We start from the raw sequence: 21,254 nt of genomic DNA, 5'->3' as shown, positions 1-21,254 counted from the left end.
TCAGCCAAGCAAAACCTCTCCACTAATCCTACTTGCCTGCACTTGCATTACACTACTAGCTTAACAATGAATAGTGGAAGCTTTGAGCATCACACAGCATAATACTGTGTGAGAGCTAGCTATTACTATTGACAACATCAGAGATTTTAATGTATTTATGATAGATGTAGTTGATAACACTAGTGATGATAGAGTGAACTATCTATTATTAGATTGATATAGAGTGATGATATAGATATAAAAAGATAAAGATATGATATAGAGTTAACCCTCTATTATAGAGAGCCCTCTGTGATGATAGAGTGAACTATCTATTATTAGATTGATATAGAGTGATGATATAGATATAAAAAGATAAAGATATGATATAGAGTTAACTCTATGATAAATAGTGAAATGAATTTTGGATCACTAATAAGATGTGATTTGACTGAGGTTTCATGGAGTTGTCGACAATGTTAGAGGAATTAATAATTATTGTTATAAATTTAATAATATATTAAATTGTAAGAACAGATGTCTGCCAACTTGAATCCATGAAAAATCGGGTTATGTTCAATTAGTATTATGTGAAAAGGAATAATATTATATAAACTTGCAAGATAGAAAATCGATAGACCTTATTAGAAAAGGGAGTAGTAGAGATTTGAGCGTATATTATAATAATTAATGAGAAGCTTTCAAGTGATTGAAACTCTTATATTGTCAATTCTCCTACTTTTATCCTCAATTATTTCACTCTAATAAGCTTGATTATTATTGAGTAAATTATGGACATGATTATTATCAAATACGTAGTTGCCTTCTTGGTTATTATATTCAAGTACAGCAAACCGCAGTTCTATGATGACGGCGGTCAAGAAAAACGAATTTGTTCTACCGTTTGCTCACAAGCTTGATTAAGTAATGTGATAAAACAGTCATCTAGAGTTTGTTTACAACTGATGTTGATTGTCAACTTTGAACCAGTTTTATCTTATAACTTTGAAATCCACAGTTTCATAGTGATAAAACTATGGGATAACTGTAGATAAGAGCTGAAGAATTAATTTTTATCAACAGGTCTCATGAATGAACTCCACTTTCTTACTAATACAATTTTTTAGGTTATAATGTATAAGTCTATATTTTTTTCCAATCACATGATAGGACTCTTCATCCTAGAAATTTGTCTCCTCCCTGTCTTTCCTCTGAGATTGAATTCACCTTTCTATTTGGGTAATTGAATTTCACTAGGAAATTTAATTTTATTATTATTGTATTCGTTTGTGTTACATTATCATATTTTTTATTATTATTAAACGAAAATCCAAATTAAATACTGTAATTCACTCCGAAGACTTCTGCTACTGCAAATATTGACAACAAGGCAAACAGCAAGATGAAAATTCGATGAGCGCTACTATTATCTTATTTTCAATCATAGTTAATGATTCGTATCTCATATATGACCCAGTTTATATTATTTATATAAAGCCATGCTCACACAGTCTTAGTAATATAGGTCAAGTTTCAAACGTCATATCACATTTTGGACAACTCCAGAATGATAGTTTATGTTGTTTATCCAGCTCTCCATTCCAACTACACTTTCAAACCCAGAGTTCACAATAGCTTAATGCTACATGAAACTTCAACAGGTTCAACACACAAGCTCCCTGCACACCGTGTCAGTTACAATCAAGGTGAACCCTGTTGATAACATCCCAATAGGACTGTACAGGAATGCCACTGCATCCAACCCAGTTTCCAGCTTCTAACTCAGCATCTCTAACTAAGCCCTTGTGGCTGTCTTAACGTTCTCCAAACTCAACCAAACTTAGCTGCTATTAATATGGTTGAGTTCAAGTTTCCAGTAAGCCTCTGAGGAGTACTGAAATCGGGCAGGCTTTCAACATGCAAACTCACTCACTTAGAAAGAATAATCGCCAAATGCACGGGTAGCTGATAACCTTAATTAGTCTGAGCGTGGACTTGGCCCCAGTTACACTAACTTTGTTTATTGTGAATCATACCACACCGGGGAAGTCTCAACTTACAACTAGGCAACTTTTGTAAACGAATGAACAATTTATTACGGTTTACAAAACTGAGCTAGTTCAGAATAGTAATAATTGTATTTTGTGATATTGAGTGAATTAACAGAAAATGGAACTTGATTTAGAAACTGTAACTGTGCATCTTAGATCCAACAGCCATTCTATACTGAGTATTATGCGGCAATTGGAGAGAGTTCAATAGAATCTGGTTGTAAAATTGATGCACAGATTGATAAAAAATGGGCGTAACCGTACTATAAACATTTATTGACTACATTCTGTAAAGAGGAAGGTTTTGGCAATATTGCCTGTGATTTATTTTATTGGCACAGAATTTCTCCTTAGTTCAAAAACCAATATAGACTATTAAATATAGACAAAATAGGGGAAGGCTTAGTGCTGAGCACTAAGAAAGTAGTGTAGCTCTGGTACTCTTGTCCTGGGAGGCAACTCTCTAGATTCTTTCAGGGTTTCAAGTTATGAAATTACCTACTTCATATGGACCTTTGTATAATCAATTCAAACTCTATTATTCCAGAAATTCAAAGATTGAAGACACCTAACAAGATTGAAATACTCTTGTTAGAAAAATTGAAATACTTACCAATTCATGGTTGATAGAAATATACATTATACATCCTTGCATTTAGGACTGAAATAGTGGAATTTTATGAACACACAGTCACGAGTTGAAATAGGAAATGGGCTATTATTATGATGACAGAGTTTCTGAGAACTACATTGTAACACAGTTAAGTAAAAACGAATTCACTGATACTGTCCGTGGCAAATACAAACGAAGAACAAACAACACACAATAATATTTACAAAATAAACAACTACACTATCAAAAATATTCACTTTCACTTCAATGAAACACCCCTACATCCTTCAGGCTACAGATAAACTATTTAGTTTGATAGAAACCGGCATCGGGAATGCTCACTGAACAGTGGATGTAAACAGCTGATCGCATTCCTTCCAGAAACAACGTGGAAAATAAAGCTTGCCAACCTAACAAATCAAAACTATCGTCGTACTACATTAGAGGCATCCTGCTCCACTGGGCTACTCAATTACACTGAACTCTATACTAACGTTAGTATAGAGTTCACTGCTCAATTAGCGGAGCTTTTGCTTTTGCGGAAACTACTACATAATAATGTAATTTATAATACCAGAGACAAACAAATAGAATTATTAATAAATTTATGTTTATCCTTATTATGCTTATTACTTAGACTTATCATTTCTCTATGATAATACTGCTTCAACCGGCTAACAATAAACTATTATAACTATTTATAAACTATCTTGACAAATTCAAGAAAATGTCGTTCATAGATTCATGTATCCTGTGATTTTGAAAGAGAACCTGAATTCAGGCTAATTGACATCGATTTTTGTAACGTAACAATCAAGTGTCTAATAATCTTGATTCATTTATATTGCAACCAGATAACTGGTAGGAAAATTGGAATAAAATTATTCAGAAACGTTTTAAACTGTGTGTGTTTTGGGATCTTCAACTTATATAAATAATGCTACTAACTCTGACCTTTTTCCATCAACAAATTAGTTCGCTGGAAAACCTTGGATACTTTTACCTTCACCTTCGTTCATTACACACTTAGGATGAGTTCTAGGAATGCTAGGGATAAATTCTGTATTTCTCCGCTCTAATTCCCGATATAATACGAGTCGAGCGTGGGAGCAGCCAGAACTGCTTATCTCGTTTCCTTCCTGTTGGGGTTGGGGCAGTGCAAGATTCAGGCCTGCCCTGTAAATTTTGATCAGGGGGAAACCGAGGGGCAAAACTGGGTCTTCTAATGGACAGCGGTCAGCCCAGCTGAGCAAGTAGATGTGAAAAATTCACACAGACAGCTCACAAGTGAACAGCACTCACACTCTCTCTCTCTCTTTCATCCCTCCTATTTCCTTCTCGTCCTCTCTTTCACTCACACTCTTTCCTATTTCGTTTTCTTTTCTCAACCAGCCGGCAATCTCGTATACCACTTCCATTTTCATTTCTTCGCTGTGGATTTTATCCGCCCTTTTTTTTCTCTTCACGCCTCTCTTAACTTCCGTGATAAATATATGAACTGGCACTGAATCTGCTCTGCTTTTTCCCCGGTCTGGTTATCAAATTTAGTCCAGCGTACATGTTATTCCAACAGCTACAACTTTGAATACCAGTTCCTAGAATGATTATGAATACTATATTATATATTCTTGATAAATATACTCTTGTTTTTATCCATTATTGTGTTTTGAGTCAATCATAAAAGTGATGTATAGGCATTCTTATTAACTCCTTCTTGTAGAAATTCCCAAGCAAATTTATTATTTTATTCATTTATTGTATAAGTCACTATAATCATAATACAATTATGACATTGGAGAGAAAACTAGTCTGAGCCTGTACTATTTCTCTCCAAATTTTTTTATAAAATGTTAATGTTGTCCAAAAGTTAAGGTTATGTAATCACACACTGCTTCGTCACTTGATTTTCGGTCCAGGAAAATGATTTGAAAATTTTGAATTTTGAAGGTTGATTTTTTACTCTAAATGAATCTTGAATGTATCACAATAAATTAAAAACTCAAGAAAAATTGCACTTAATGTTCAAGTTTCATCAAAGTAAAGTTCAATTCAAACAGTATAATTTTTCATTTTATTTTTAGCATTGTCAGTTCTTCAATAATTAAAGAATTATAAGCTTTTTCTTCATTCCAGAGTTGGACCAGTATACACCAGTTCCGGTTTCAAATTATATACTGGACTCACTTTTACTGGAAATCTGGTAAATAAATATATTTCCTACTAGAACAATGTCTATATTTAATGACATATTTCGGAATTCTATTATCTGGAATTTGTTGTACAGAAATTACAATATTGTCATATGATAGCTTATGCAGTATTTCTAAGCCATTATTATCTATCCATCCTCTCTAATTATTTTCAGAATCTTGTCTCTGACTCCGAAGATGGTCAAACAGATCAATTAGTAAGAAAAGTTGATATCTTCAGAGAATGACAGCTAATTCAATGTTCAATATACCTCTCATATATTACCAATAACAAATATTTCCAGAATGGAGATAGATATAACACTGGGAGAGCCTGGCTGCTTGGGAATAATAACCTGAGACAAACACTCAACATCATGACAGAGATCTAGATGCAGCACTACGCTCTAGGCTGGATAGTCACTTCGGTGCATCCACTCTGGTTTATTATGGGAGAGTGTATTTCCAGCTTTAATCGAATCAGCCCCGTCATGTTGAGGAAGGAGAAACGAAAGATCAATGCCACTGCTGAGAGAATGAGAGAGTTGAGTTATATATATTATTTTATTACTATGGAGAGAGCGAGAGAGATATTGAGAACGGGTGAGTAGGATAACGAAGTAGAAAGAGCAATATGGAAATAGAAATTGTCACCCTAATGATGGATGCAGTGTTCACCAAGTCAATTGTGGCTTGCTTTAATGGTAACACAAGTGTCACACAGAACAACACAAATAATTATCATTAATAAATGACATCGTGATAGTGCATAAGAGTGTACCTGCAGTAAATACAGGTATAATGTGTAGCCTTTATTTAGAGCTCAATGCATCTATAACAGACAATATTAATGGGGCCCAACTCATAATGGACAGTTGCTCTAATTACACCCAACTACTGTTACTGTAATTTGACAATAGAAGTCATTTATTATCATGTTAACATTGGGTAGTGGTGCCTATTCACTACCTATTGGTAGTGAATATGAAGATTGGTTCTCCATTTCTTGAAAACCGATGATTATGGAAATTGGTGATACAGTCAGCCTGCATATATTATAATACTGATAATTTGAATGATGGAAGTGATACTTTTTGTTGAAAATCAATCTTCAATAATATTGTCTTATTCCATTGGTATGAGTTTTGAATGAGAATCAACGTTTACCAAATACCAAATGATTATGACTTATGATCACTGAATTTAAAATACTCATGAAATTTATCAATATCTTGATTCATTACAAATTTTCATAAGATGATTTTAAATACATGAATAACATTTCGGGCATATAGGAATTATGACGGAATTTGCTTCTCATTTGAAAAGTAAATGACAGAATTAGTAGATCTATAATTTTTTTACATTATTATTGTGCATTCTCCATAATTATTGAGATTGAGCTCAAATGAAATTCATTCCACTTATAGGCCTACATGAGAATATCAATTGAATAGATTCTACACTTTGTGTATGAGCTTAAGTCACCCTGAGTTTAAAGAGAATCATCGAATATTCAAAATGCATTGCACAGCATTCATCAATGTTTGAATTGTTTACTTAGCTTCACATGATATGGAAGTCATCATAATATTAACATGACCTTTCTCCTACTCCTATGAATGGAAGTGATGTATTGAAATGATGGAAGTGATATTTTTTGTTGAAACACAATCTTCAATAATTGTCTTATTCCATTGGTATGAGTTTGAAAACACTATGTTTGAAAACATGTACTACTCCTAAGTTTGAAAACACTATGTGTCGAATTTGAATGAGTTGATTTAAAGTGGGATCAATATTAGAAAGTGATTTAAAACTGAGAGAACCTTGATAAATATTCGGTAGAGTAATCAACACGAATGAAATCCTAAAAAATAATCCCACCAATTAAGTTTGGAAGATATCTGAAAGCAATTTCGCCTTTATTCGCCTGCATCCAATTTCCATTCCAGTCTGATACTGGACGGCAAATTAAAGTTTGCAATACCAAGCTACTAGCTTCCTGGGACGGGGTTCCGCCAACAACTAATACGCGCACAAATGAAACCGCACATCTGCGATTGTTAAAATCACGAAAAAATTGGAAACAGATGAACGCCAGTCATGTTTCTGCAATCAAATGCCTGAAACCCGTGATTCGAACATGGTGTACTCAAGCATTCAAATGTCGGGATATGTGTACACATGATTATATAGCTCACATACTCATATATATATATATATGTGTGTGTGTGTGTATAACCAGTGCTACCGTCACATGCCGTTTAATTTCAACAGGAAAGCGCCTGAGGCTTCACACATAACGTTCTCTGCTGTAAACATACTCCCATCAACGTGTGTGATATGCTACAAGGAAACAATTTGCATCAGTCATTCTTTTTCCCAGCATTTCCTGAATAATTCAACATTTGTTGGCTGTTGAGTACATGTCACATGCAAAACCGCGAATTAACGGTTTATGTTTGGGGAAAATGTTGAGTTTGTGCAGATCCTTCTTATTCAATTTTGTTTATTCAATATAAATTTGCACTGTGGCAATGATTCAATGGATGATCTGGTGCGGGGAGATACCACAGGGACATGAATGAGACTTGTATTCAAAACCGTGTAAGCTTAATAAAAATGTTCAACTAATTTATGATTAACATAGTAATATTCAATTCTGATCACTTGGTGATCTTGAGAATATTTCTTGTGGGTGAATGTACGTCTAAGTTTGAATTTCGAAAGTTTATATCTAGATTTTTCAATCGACCAATTCTGCTTAAGAATAAGTCCATGGTTGGATTTGAGCTGTTCAATAATAGGCTATTCTAAATCATCAAATCCAAATTGATATTTCCTTTATGAATTCACCATTTCCTAGATACTAGTCCTCAATCATCCCTATTAGGATACATCTTTCCTGGTGAATTTTCATCCTTGTACATGAGGAGGCTCATCTTTGTCAGTTCTTCGTTAGATTTTGAATTGTGATTCACTAGAATGTAACGCAATATCAATGATGAAGCAACCTATTGGTTTTGTGAAAAGTGATGAACTCCAATCTCGAAAATACGATTATATGGAAAATATATTGTCCCCTAGAAACATATCAAGCCTTTGAAAGTAATTTTTAAAATATTGCATTTTATGGTAATCTGAAAAGTGGTGGAGAATATGAGGTATTGAAACTGACAGGTTTCTAGTAAACCCATCAAGCCTCGATGATTGGTTTGGAAGATATATTGAAAATGCTTCGGGAATTATGAAGCAACAAAAACAGATCCTAGAAATGCAGCTATAGTGAGACCAGATCGCTCTGCTATCAGTCCTTATAAGCAACACTTATGGTCACCATTCAATTAATTCTGACAGTATGAAGAGAATCTTGATATACTGTAGTATCTATGATAGAAGTGATCATCGACTTGTGAACAGCAATCTTTCACTACGATAAACAGTCTATGACATGCTGGCTTCAGGTGTTATGTATACAGCTAGCAGAAAACAACCAACTAGGTTGTGCAGATATACTTGAGCCTACTAGTGTACTACTATACTTTACCACTAGAGTGTAAAACATTGAAGAGCCGATGTTCCCTCCACAAACTTTTTCTATCCATCATCAAAATCAACTACCTGGATACAACCACTACTATAAAACTAATAATACTACTGAAGGAAGCAGCTCCATAATAATGTTGTACTCTCTCCTCTTCTTCTCTTTCGAATTTTAATTCTCTCTTGTTGTTACATCTATTGAAGGCATGGAAAACTCACTCCTCTTCTTTTTGATAATTTTTATTCCCACTTTTCTATTCTCCCTTCCATTCATTTCAATCATCTTGCTGATACACATTTTCTTTACTGATAAGTTATTCTCCTCGCTATTTCTGTGAATGTCTCCCATATTTTCTTCATCACCTCTTCGATGTTTTTTCTTCACATTTCACTCTTTTCAATAGTATTATAACAGTTCTCGTTACTTCTCACTCACTTCACTTAGTTCTATGACTCCCTCTTCTCACTTTTACTTCCTTTTCCCTCTTTCCTCCTCACCTTCCCACCACACTGATTCCTCTCTGTCTACACCACCTAAAACTTATCTTTACCCTCACACACTTGCTATTTTCCACACTTTTCCGACTTTATTACCTCAATACTTATCAACTCTTCAAATACTTTCTTATTTTCTTCTCTTTCACTTCTTTTTAAATTTTCTCCTCGTACTTCACCTTGTCTTGTCTCCTTCTTTTAATAATTATCCTATTCTCTATCTTCCTCCACCTCTATACTCTGTACAGAATTACTTTTTACTTGAGATAGACATGCGCAGCAGAGAAAGCATACAGCGGGAGGGATAAAGAGGCGCGATGTTGCCGTTTTTAAGCGGCCAGCGTTCTCCAACTTCTAGTGACTGTTCATGTGCTCATGCAAAGTTTCCTGTCTGAAAGCAGTCAGACGACTGACAATTAGGCAACTGCGTTTCTACCATTGACTCTATTAATCACTGAAATTGGTTGCTCTCCCTCCATTTCTCTTCTCTGCAAGTATGAAGTAAATTTGTACGGACTATACTTCTCCTACCGTCTTTTTTCTATTTCATCCTTTCCCTGCCTTCTTCACATCATCGTCAGTTTCATATACTTCTCTCTTTCAATCATGATCCTTTCTACTCTCATCATCGTACCTTTTCCTCCCCTCCTCTTTAACGTTTTTTAATTCTTCATCTAATACTTCTCTGGTTCTTCTCCCGTTAATCACATTCTTCATTGATCTTATTTTCTCTCCCACTCAATTCCACTAATTCACTCTTCCACACTTTCTCATTCTCCTCTTCAATTCTCTACTTCCTCATCTCAACTCTTTTCTTCCACTTCCACCATCCACCTTCTACTACTTATTATTCCATTCTCCTCTCCTCCCACCCGTCATACATCAAACTTGTCAGCCAGTGAATTTGTCAAAAGTGAACTCTTGATTCGTTATCGCTGAAATTGCAAGTTAAAAGAATAGATACGCAAAGAAAATGAGAGCGCTTTCGCCGTCCAATGATTTATCGATCTTCCCTCTTTTTCTACTAGTTTCATATTCTCTCACCGTTTCCATTCACCCATTATCATCGTCCCTTGCCCACCCTTCTCTTCCACCTCCTCAACCTCTGTCTCCTCACCACTTCCTCCTCAACCTCTCCACTCCGTGAAAAGCTCGGAAAAGCCATTACCTTAATGACGGACTGCCAGAGAGAACGATGGAGATGTTGGAAGAACTAAGGAGCGACAGAGAACGAACTCTTATCCATACTGTCGATCATTGTATGTATGGATACAACAAGATGGCGATTCCCATTATAATCGTAGCCATTACATGGCTTTGATCATCTCAAAAACGTGTCAGACCTGTTACAGATAAAGGCTCGATTCGTAGAAGGTGTCATCTACTGGAGTGGGTGTGACCTAATTGATTTCTTTCTAGAATGATGGACCTTGAAAACTGTTTGATATTGATTAATCAAACTCAATTGAAGAGTATGACAGCAGCTTAGTTGGTTGAAGAAATATGAGGCATCAAAGTAGAAGCAATCATTAAGTTCGTGAAAGCAACCCTTGATTTATTAATCAACCTGAGAGGAATCAGAGGTACAAGACACTATTAAAAATTTGATTTTCCGAAATGTGAGGAGTCATTCATACATTCTAAAGGAATGACCGATTTGGAATGAATGATTTCGTTATATGCACTTTGGACTATAATTATTTCCAGTTTAATGACAATTAGATCAAAACTCTTAACTTATACGCTAATGTATGCACAATTCATGTAGAATGAAAACTATCACTTAGCTTTTGGAATTAATATAATTAGTCACATTCATAATAATTTTCACATTTATGGAAATCTGCGATTTCGGCTACTAGAATCTAGAATCGATACTATTTACTACTACTATACTACTCTACTACTATCGATACTATTGGTTGCTAGGGAAATAGAGCGTAATAGGCCAAGAACTTTCTTCAAGTTATCAATGGCCTCAACTTGGCCTCAAGTTATCCTCAAGTTAGGACAGAATTATTTTACGAAATTGAAACTGCTATTCTCCAGCATTTAAAAAAATTATCTATGAATATTATCAATGTGTATTTCAACATCAATGAAAGCTCTAACACAGAGTTTAGTGGAAAGAAGTGATATTTATTCGTAGTGGAAACACAGATATGTAGTCAAAAATCACAAATTGATTTGGAGTGAAAAACTAACAAGTTTCAACACCACAGATGTGCAGCAAAAAGTTTGTTTTCCTCTAAATATATTCGTGATATTTGAGCCCATCTTTTCCATTATTGATAAAACCAGTTATTGAGTGAAGCATTGAGAATCGGACTTTTTGAGATTTCAATAGTCTAATTTCAGGAATACACTCTCAATATTCTAAGCTCAAAATGAGCAGCAGCTATTAAAAAAGATAAGGAAACACTTATTCAGAGGAAATTTCGTCGAATCACTTCCTAAATACCCTCTAAAAGGCGTAGCCGCATTTGATCCACCCGACTTGAGCTGCTGTATAATAGGATAATGGGATCAATTAAACGTTTAGGAACGTGAGTTTTGATGAGACCCTTTATATGAGGAACGGTTTGCTTTGGTGTGCTCTCCCTCTCTATCAGGGTTCACCAGATCTCTTTTCGGCTCTAATTGAGGAGAATTCGCTAATTAATGCGCGCAAAACGAAGAATTAGACAGAGACGACTACAGTGAAAGACGAGTGTTTAGCAGTATTATTATCATCGTCGGCGAAAAGGAATTTGGACGGGAAAGGGAGAAAGTAATTAGCATCCTTGGATCTCTTGAAAAAGACTCCCTTTCAAAATACTATCATTCTCTTTTCGAAATCTTTCTTTTTTGTGCGTTGTATACCTCCCTCACCCCCACCGCTCTCAACTTTGTTGTTTCAAGACTCTCAAATCAATTCCACTCGAAATAAATAATAATTTCTTCCGTTTCTGTTTTTCAATCCCCTCTGAAGAAGTCAGAGTTTTCTTTGGAATGAATCTCGGCGCGCTCCATTCTCGATTGTTTCCTTGTGATTTTTTCCGGCTCGGAAGAAAAATGAAGCGAATCAAAGTGATGAATTTCGTCGTCGTTCTTCAACGCAACGAAAATTACTTTTAATTGAAAGTGAACCTTCGATGAAATATGAGCGCGTCTCACCTTCAGGTGGAACGATTCAAGGGGTAACTAATGAGAAGATGGCGGCAAATCGAGCGATGGAGATGAAAAATGATTCTATATTATCAGAAAGAATTATTAATCAGGGTAATTTGTCTGATCTTTTTCCCCGTTCTCTATTAAAGCGTTCTATCGTAGGTTAGAAAAGGATGATTTCCACGTACAGTAATCAGTAATTAAATTCTCTATTGATTTTTATCTTTGACACATTAAGTTCTCAAAATTATAAGTAATTTTTCATTCGATATTGATTCATCCAGGGACAGGAGATTTGATGATACCCCCTATATGAGAAACGGTATAATTATATGAAGCTTCAAACTGTAAGCTGAAAGCTCTAACGCTTCAAGTGCACAAGTTTAACATAAGAGCTTACGGAATCCTTTAGACTACGATAACTTGGAATTGAAAAAAGTGGTTTTGAATGAGAACCACGGTGTTACAATAAATTCAATGAATAATCTCAGTTGCAATCCAATCAATAAATAGAGTCAATGTTCTGGAGTTGGGAATGGTTGAATGTTTGTGATGTTTCGGGATGAATCAATAAGAAAAACGAAATTTATGAATGAATTAAAAATGGATAGTTTTTTTTTATTATTATTATTATTACTTCCATTAAAACTAGTTACTAGGACTAACCATTAATTTTGTTCTCTTATTTCGTATCCTAAAATATTAATTTTTATTGCTAAAGTCTTCCAGTGAAGCCTACAGTTCTAATCTATAATTAACTTGGATAGTGAAATATTTATCATTTCAACACAATATTCATTGATAATTAAGAGAGTTCTGTGATGTGGTGGTGGTATTTGTTGTTATATCAATGATGTATAGGAAGAATCTATTAGTGAAAATATCGTACCCTCTTTCGAAAAAAATAGATTCATATTAATCTTGAAGTTCAATCTCATTCAATAGCATCAGGTTTATAGATGTGGCATAATATAGTTTTATAAGAATTGGATATCTTAAGAAATCTATTATTCTTGTGAATTCTATCATTGAATTACTGAGAATTCTAAGAATGAACTAGAGTATTGAAGACTCAAGCAACTGAATTAGCAGTTCAACAAAGTTGAAAAGATGAATCAAGTATGACGGTACCTGTTGCCGTGTTGTAGGCTACGACCCTGGTGATATGAGGCCAAATAGATATTGATCTGGGGGTTCCAAAAATAGAATGGGATCAGAACAATAGAGCATTGTGCTTGAGCTCAACTGATGGTCGAATGTGAATCTGCTTCTCATGATTACCTGCTATTCATACTCTATGAAAAAGAATACGTGCTGATTAATGCTATAGCCACTATAAGATGACAAAATGCAGTAGGCTACAGATTGAGAACACTATCTACAGAATAACAGCATACCGTATCCAATATAGCATGAAAAATACAGTACTCATAATTATAAACATGAATATGTACCGAATAATACTATAATTATTATAGCATAACAGATGATCAAAGTTGTCTTCTAGTTTAAAACCCTACTTATCTGGATTTTGATCAAATGAGAGTGAATTCTTGAATTCTCTATGAAATAGAGATACATTTTATCAAAACAGTAATGAGATAGAATCTAGCATATGATTCCAAAACATATGAAAGACGAAATATAGAAAATGAAATACTTAAATCAACGAAACCTAACAAGTACAGCTTTTTCTACAATCAATGAATTGCTAATATTTATTATTAAACGAATAATTGCAATATCTCAGTAATTTCCATCTGCTTATATTTCTCATAATTTCCAACCAATATTCAACTTAAAGTTGATACTCAAATAGTAGATTCAATGGGAAAGACATATTATATAGGGAATATTACATGATAGAATACTGCTCATGAAAATCAGTGAATACCAAGATTTGATCATCTATATAATAAGAGAGAGTAGGGTTGTGTTTGCTCGTTTGTTCGCATCAAAACATGACAACTTGTGGATTGTATACCGGAAAAACGGGAATGATTTAGATCTCCAAATTTTGCACATAGATTCTAAAAATATCAATCTCGTGCACCTGGAAGCCCAAATTTCAATTTTCCTTCTAGATTTTTCAGAATCAATGTTCAAATTTCATTAATGGTACATTCGATTTCATTAAAAAATCACCAAATCATATGGTCGAAATTAAAAAAAGTACATCTGTTTCTATTGCTATCTACCTGAAAAACATAGTTTTGAAACTTCGTTTTCCTGATGCAATGTTTAGGCCTACACGTGGCATGGATTATTCATTTTTCAGCTTGAACAATTTTTGAGACAAATGCTAAATAAACGTCTACAGTTTCATCAATGCTGTATCGGCAATATGAAAACGCATGCAGTTAATATGTCTTTCAATGAAGGTGTTGTTATTTACATAAAGAAATTATATTCTTCCATTTTTATTTAATTAAAATTTCAAAATTATTCGACCCCTGATAGAATGACTGACTCACTGTACATAAGCCTATTTTGAATTCTTCTAGATTTCATTATGTCAAGTTTTAATAAAGACCCTTGCGAAGCAGGGGTTACCTGCTAGTAGAACAATAAAACCAGTACAGTTCTCCATCGTTCCCAATCAACATTACCCACGTTTCATATATTCTATAGATTTTGGATCGATATTTTTTGACGATTGAAGTTAATAGAGAAAATTCAACAAGAACTTAAATGGAGTAACTCAGATGCTCAATTCAAAACATATTTTCAATTTAACTCCTTGATGTTACAATTTGAAAGCCAGTAGTTATCAACAACCAATCAGAACAGGTTTTTTATCACATCCAATTATCACCTACGCCTCTTTATGCCTTTCAATTTCTACCAATACTTGGCGCGCTGTAACCAAGAAGATTGCATTGGAGACAGAATTTTTACTGCACGTGAAGATTCTCGACAAAATTTGCATTTTTATTGATTCGTCAGCTATATTCTGCGCTATTAACATTTTAATTGGGGTGGCGTACAATACAAGCTTATATAGCGCATTTAAATTGCCTTTCCTTGAGAATGGGACCAGCGCGTGAATCATTTCGTCTCTTCTGCGCTTCTATTACATGAATAAATTTCATTTTATCACCGCAAACGAAAGTGTATGACGATTTTTGCGAGTCTCAGATCCAAGGCGTTCTCTATTTTACAGCTCCATTTCGTTTATATCGCGTCCAATATCGTCAGCTTCAGGGCCACATCTTCGCTCTAATTTTTATCTCCAGCTTCTGATACAGAAAGTGCTAACTCGGTTTTATTCCATGACATCCCGAATGTGGCTTACAACTTAAAAGGGACATTACCTTCAATGGAGCCTGTTGATTACAAAAAATGATATGTGAATCTTAAGTATATGATTGATGAGACTATGAAATTGAAAAGGACAAACGCACCAACTATAAACTTATTTTCCTCAAGAAATCATTAGAACACCAACTGAGTATTTTTGATAGGTTGAAGTACAAATGAATTTAAATTCAATTAACGTACTAATACTCTGCTGGAATGATTCATAACTGGCGAAACTGTCCATATATTTGAGATAATTATGTCTCATTGAACTCAATCTGAATAGTTAACTATTCCAGAAAAAATACTTGAGAATTTCTGAGTGTTAATATTTCAAATTATTCGTACATTCATCAGTAGGCTTTCTACTATAGTTTTAAACGGAGATAAAAATCAGAAAACTATTAAAAACGGAACAGAGGATCTCTCTTTTTATAATTTATAATATAAATTGAATAACATAACATTCCAAGGCAAATTCGTAAGAAAGTTTATTGAACTTTTGAAAAGAACTGTAGTAGTGTTTTGAACTTTTACATAGAAATGATAGAGAAAACAATTATTCTTCCACAGGGGTGAAATTCTTCTTTAGATATTCAATAGGTCTAACCAAAAATGCATTTAATGTTCTCGATATAATTTGAAAAATTAACATCCATTACCCAAATACCCATGACTGAACAGTATTCTTGAAAGGACTACGACAAACTAAGCCGATTCATGAAAACAAAAATAAATTCCAAAATTACAAGATCCACTGGAATGATTTCACTGTCTGATCCCGAACAAGAATAAATTCTAGGATTACAAGATGCACTGGAATGATTCCATCACTGTCTGATCCCGATCTGATGTCCAGCTCTCACTTTTCATCTCCTAAAACTGTTCCAGCACTCACTGAAAATACACTCACCTCTGATCTTCACAAGTACCAGCATCTGCATATGCATTTGGATCTCCGATATACAAGCAAACCCACAAAGACAGCCACTTGTTCATAGGTCAGCAAGCCTGACTTTCATCATCAGGTGGATGAAGTCAGGTATAAATGCGCTCAGAATAACACATCATCGAATTATCAAGAGGTGGCTTTTATGTTTGTGTGGTGTGGGGTGTGTTTGTGTGTGTATGTCAGACAGCGTCGAATTCTGTTGCTTGTAACGTCATAAATCAAGTGCTAGTCCTTGTACCTTATCGATTCACATGGTACACCTCTTGTCCACAAACTCTTTCCACCCCTTGCCTGGCCACAACACCACACCATCATCATGACAAAATATGATCAATATCATCATCATCATCATACATGTCATAATCATCATTATCAACATCAATAATCATCTTCATCTTCTGAATTAACATTACTGTCATCACCAACAACATCATCATCATTATTATCTTCATATTCATGTCCATCATCATTATCACCTTCACCACCAGTATCACCACCACTATCATCATCATCATCATCATCATCATCATCATCATCACAATTATCATCATCATTATCACCATTACTATCATCATCATAACCAACGTTATCATGAAAAATAATAATCATTACCATCGATACGTTCATAATCAACAACAATTTCATGATCCAAATCAACTTCATCACTAATGTCAAAAACATTTTCAACACCAGAGACATCATGAGTATGAATATCATCAACAATAACATTATGATCATCAACATAGACGACACAATAACATAACAGCACCTTCATAAATGACATCGACATCATCAGCAACATCATCATCAACTCCACCGCTATCACTTTTCATTAGTTGGTTTTCCACAAGCAGTGGCTTTTCCTCTAATCACAAGTGGCATCACAATGTAAACCACCGAAACCACAGGAGACTCCATGGGGCTACGCCCTATGTACGCCCTATAGAGCTGCTGCATGTTCCCTACCCACTAACATAAGATAAGTAGATGAGATTTTGCGTGCAATGTGAACGCATTGGCAATCATGGCAGAAAGTAGTAAGTTCTAGAATGTACAGTGAAGGCAGCCACAAAAAAACAAGGGGGGAAATTGAATCACGTGGAGTGATTTATCCTACCACCCCTATTCAAAAGTAACATTGTAAATTCTTATATTGTTTTTGTTTTTAATATTACAGTAGACATTCACAAGTGGACCGTTCAAATGACATGAAAAGTATTTTGTTATGAAAGACATGCATCAGTAGCTTTACAAAATCTATGTATTTGTATTAATTTTCGAAAGAAATATCGAAATATATCGGGAACTTGCTATGCTCACAACTTACCTTTGAATGAACATCCAGAATTGTGAATGATATAAAATCCAATTCATTAGAATATCCTCACTTGAAATAATTTCAAAACTTCATAAAACAGGATCTCCAAACTAAAGTATGGAGAAGATAAAAACTTGTCAATTAGTTTAACTTCTCACCCTTTCACAAACAAATGAATGAATAAAGTTACTTCATAATTCAATAAGTAGACAATCGTATAAGTGAAGATTTGTAACACTGATTGGTGAATGGATAGAACTACTATTTATGTCGATTGATAATGGAACACTTTCAGTCCAATAAGTGTCACTCACTTTCACTGCCTTGCACTTTACCTGCCCTAGGTATTATCATTGAAGTTTTACTCATTTACATGATCAATTAAATGGGGGTAATACGTGAATTCAACAATACAGCACTCCTATTATTTATTAATAAGTTCAATTCTCAATCACTTAATAAATTCACTCATATTAAATCATTATATCCACAAAGTCGTTTAACAAGGAATGTTGGGTTTGGATTCAAGAAGGAAGGAAGAAGGAGAGGAGAAGGAGAGGAGTGAGAGGGGAAAAGCGATGACTTGTGAGAAACTATCTCAGAAACGGATAGCACTGATCGCGAACAATATTTGGAACACTCAACGCGACGGTTAGCAGCTAACTGAGAAGAAGTTGGCCTGTTCGAAATGTTGGCCCTACGCCCCGAGTCATAGCGAAGCAGAGCAGACATCAGCTGCTAGACTGTGCGCGCGCGTGTGCGTGTGTCAGTTAATCATAGAGAGTGAGTGAGAAAGAAATGGAAAAAATTGAGGGAGAGTGTAGGAGGAAGTCGAAGAGGGTGTGTGAGAGAGTGACAAGCGAAGGAGTGAATGGGAGTTAAAAAATGTAGTGAGGATGATAGTGAATTGTAGAGAAAGAGTGAGAATGTAGAGAAGAAATTTATGAGGGAGGACGTAGGAGAATAATTGTATATGTGGTGAAGTGATAGGGAAGCATAAGTGGAGAAAATAGAAAGAGAGAGGCTGATACCGTAGCAGTTAGTGAGGAAGAATAAAAGTGAAAGATAAAGTAGGTGAGACAAAGAGAATCATGGACATCATAGAGTAGGAATAAGAGAGAGTGGGAGTGAGTGACAAAAGTTTGGGGGATTTTATTCAGTTGTGTGAAAGAGTTAGAGTGGACTGGATAGGATTGTGATGGGACAAAAACTGCGGCAAAGAAAGATAGTGCCAGTACTGTAGTGTGAACTTTGATGCGGAGATTTTGAAGGAGCAAAATGTTAGACAAAAAGAGATGAGAGGAGGAATGAAAAGTGAAGATGATATGTAATTGTGAAGATGAGAAAATCACATGGGATAGAAAAGGCATGGTGTTTCAGTGAGAGAAAAGAGATAGTTCAATTAGAGGAAAGTGAATTTATCGAGTGTAACTTCTGCGAGTAAATGAGTATAACTTGGCCTTGATTTAACACAATCATCATTAGTTCAAGGTTCATTATCAGCGATATTAAATTCGTTGTTAGTGATTTGGCATGAGATTTACTTTGTAATTCAAATATCATAGTTTTCAAAAGCTTTATCCTTTTAGAATAATACGCCTATACAGGTCAATAGTATGGGGCTCAGAACTATAACCGAGTACTGTACTACTTAATGTTCACTTATAACAGGTGTACATTAAGTCAGTCACTTGCCCTAATCTATTCTTAATATTCCTAGAAACATTCCAATTGTTGATTTTTCATATTTTTAGACCTGAATTTCGTTTTTAATTACAAATGGAAAGATACATAGTATGCGATGATATATCGAACAAAATCAGAAACAAGTTATAACCCTTACTTTGCCTCTTCCGAGGAATGGTTATACATTCTTAATGCATTCTTTCAACGTTGAATTCCACATTATTTTGTTTCAATCTGATGCCAGAATTAAATGGAAGTTGAACTCAGAAACACATTCTGGCTGTGAATGAAGACTATTTTAAGACAAATGGATCTTTTTAGAAAACTATCCGAAGTAATTAATCGTTTAAGCGCATTCCAAAAATCAACTGTACTAATCTCTATATTCTAAATTGTGAACTTATGTCTGTGCTGACTGTAAATCTCACATCTAAACTGATATTCGTGATCTTCAAATCCGATCCAACTGGGAAGGTCGAAGTAATATATCTTGTCGGGTCGCTGACTCACGGTTGTCTCGTTTGTAACAAACTTTGTGTACAGCAGTGCGTGTTTTTCATATAAATTTCGAGGGTTTTTAATAATTCTGATGTCTGCTGGGTTGGCGCGAGTCCAGAATAGAGCCTGGCCTTCGTTGAGATTTTAGAAATTAGGAGGCATTATAAAGACCGCATACTGTGAGAAATTGAAGAGAGCAAATGGAAAGAGAGAGAGAGAGAGAGAGAGAGAGAGAGAGAATGAGAGATTCATTGGATATAAAAAGAAGAAGAAGAAATGCACTGAATAAAATAGGCCAGAAACATGAAGGAAGGAAATGCTGTGGACAATAATGAAAACAATAATAATGCTCACCAACGGTGCTGGTGTAATTCACCAATAAATAACATAGCTTCCCTCTCACACTATACTTTTGAAAAAACTTGTACGCTTTTCATGTGTTGTATTTTGTTCATTTATTATTTGGCATAATTGCGACTACCCTTTCTAGACTATATTCTCTCACACTTTCTACGTTCTTCCTTCCTATTCAAATTTTCTCCATTTGTACTCAATATTTATTTCTTCTTTCCTCAACATCTTTTAACAAGCTTCTATCTAGTAATGTCATATTTAGAATTTGAATGGGTTGTTGAATTTGGTTGTGAAACCTCAAAAAAGAATAACATATTTTTCAGCTATTTGATGGAAGTAGAATAGAGTTGGATATCATATCAAATCAAATTTATTCACCAATTAACAACAGTGTTACAAGAAAATAGATCATTTTTGTTAAATAATTGGCGCGGGTAGAAAAAGAAATCTTGTGCTCTAGCCACGAGTTCAAACATTCCTGACTATATTTTACAGGATTTTAGAATTATGATATATCATAATAAGAAATTTTGAACCAGGACATAAATTCAAAACAACAATCAATTAAGAACAATTCCAGCTCTTTTCTAAAATTTCTCCGACTTTGTTGAATTTCAATTCTATTACTGCCATATTGAAACAAGTGTTTTTTCATGTATTTTAAAGAATGATTCACCTCAAATTCACGGTGAGAATTTCAATGTTGAATATCCATGCAAAAAAGATGAAAAGAGATAAAACAATCATTATAGAATTGAAATAAATCAGAGGCTATGTAATTCATAATTGTGCTTCAAAACACCAAACACAGTAAACTTAGTGTTCAAAAAAATTATTTTATTTGGAAATAATTTATTGTTTTGTATCATCCTGGAATCCGCTACGGAATCCAAAGTCTGTAAGTTAATTCCGTTTATTTGTGATTGATGAATAGGAAAATAATTGATTACTTCATTATGGAATCACATTTAACCGGAAAATTCAATTCGGTATCGGAAAATTTGTATAAATGCTCTCTCCGTCTGAAAATCCAATCAAATTACAGCTTTCAAGTCAAACCAATCAATGACCAAATTGATATTTGAATTTTTTTTAACAATTCTGACTAGAATAAGTAATCACT

At 34.5% G+C, this 21,254-nt stretch overlaps 1 protein-coding gene across 4 annotated transcripts in view; it reads right to left on the bottom strand.

Moving 5' to 3' along the window:
- The window catches only part of LOC111064200, a 241,592-nt gene that overhangs the window by 139,514 nt on the left and 80,824 nt on the right, over positions 1–21,254 (bottom strand). For 2 of the 4 annotated variants that reach the window (XM_039437129.1, XM_039437133.1), the window contains exon 1: positions 2,644–2,988. The exons of the other annotated variants lie outside the window; for them this stretch is intronic. The gene's annotated coding sequence lies outside the window, so the exon portion shown is untranslated. Of the gene's footprint in view, positions 1–2,643; positions 2,989–21,254 lie in introns of those variants that run through there. 4 annotated transcript variants of the gene reach the window in all.

This window comes from Nilaparvata lugens, chromosome 10 (assembly GCF_014356525.2).
Source record: "Nilaparvata lugens isolate BPH chromosome 10, ASM1435652v1, whole genome shotgun sequence".
Classification (NCBI taxonomy): domain Eukaryota; kingdom Metazoa; phylum Arthropoda; class Insecta; order Hemiptera; family Delphacidae; genus Nilaparvata; species Nilaparvata lugens.
This window is presented reverse-complemented; position numbering and strand designations above follow the sequence as displayed.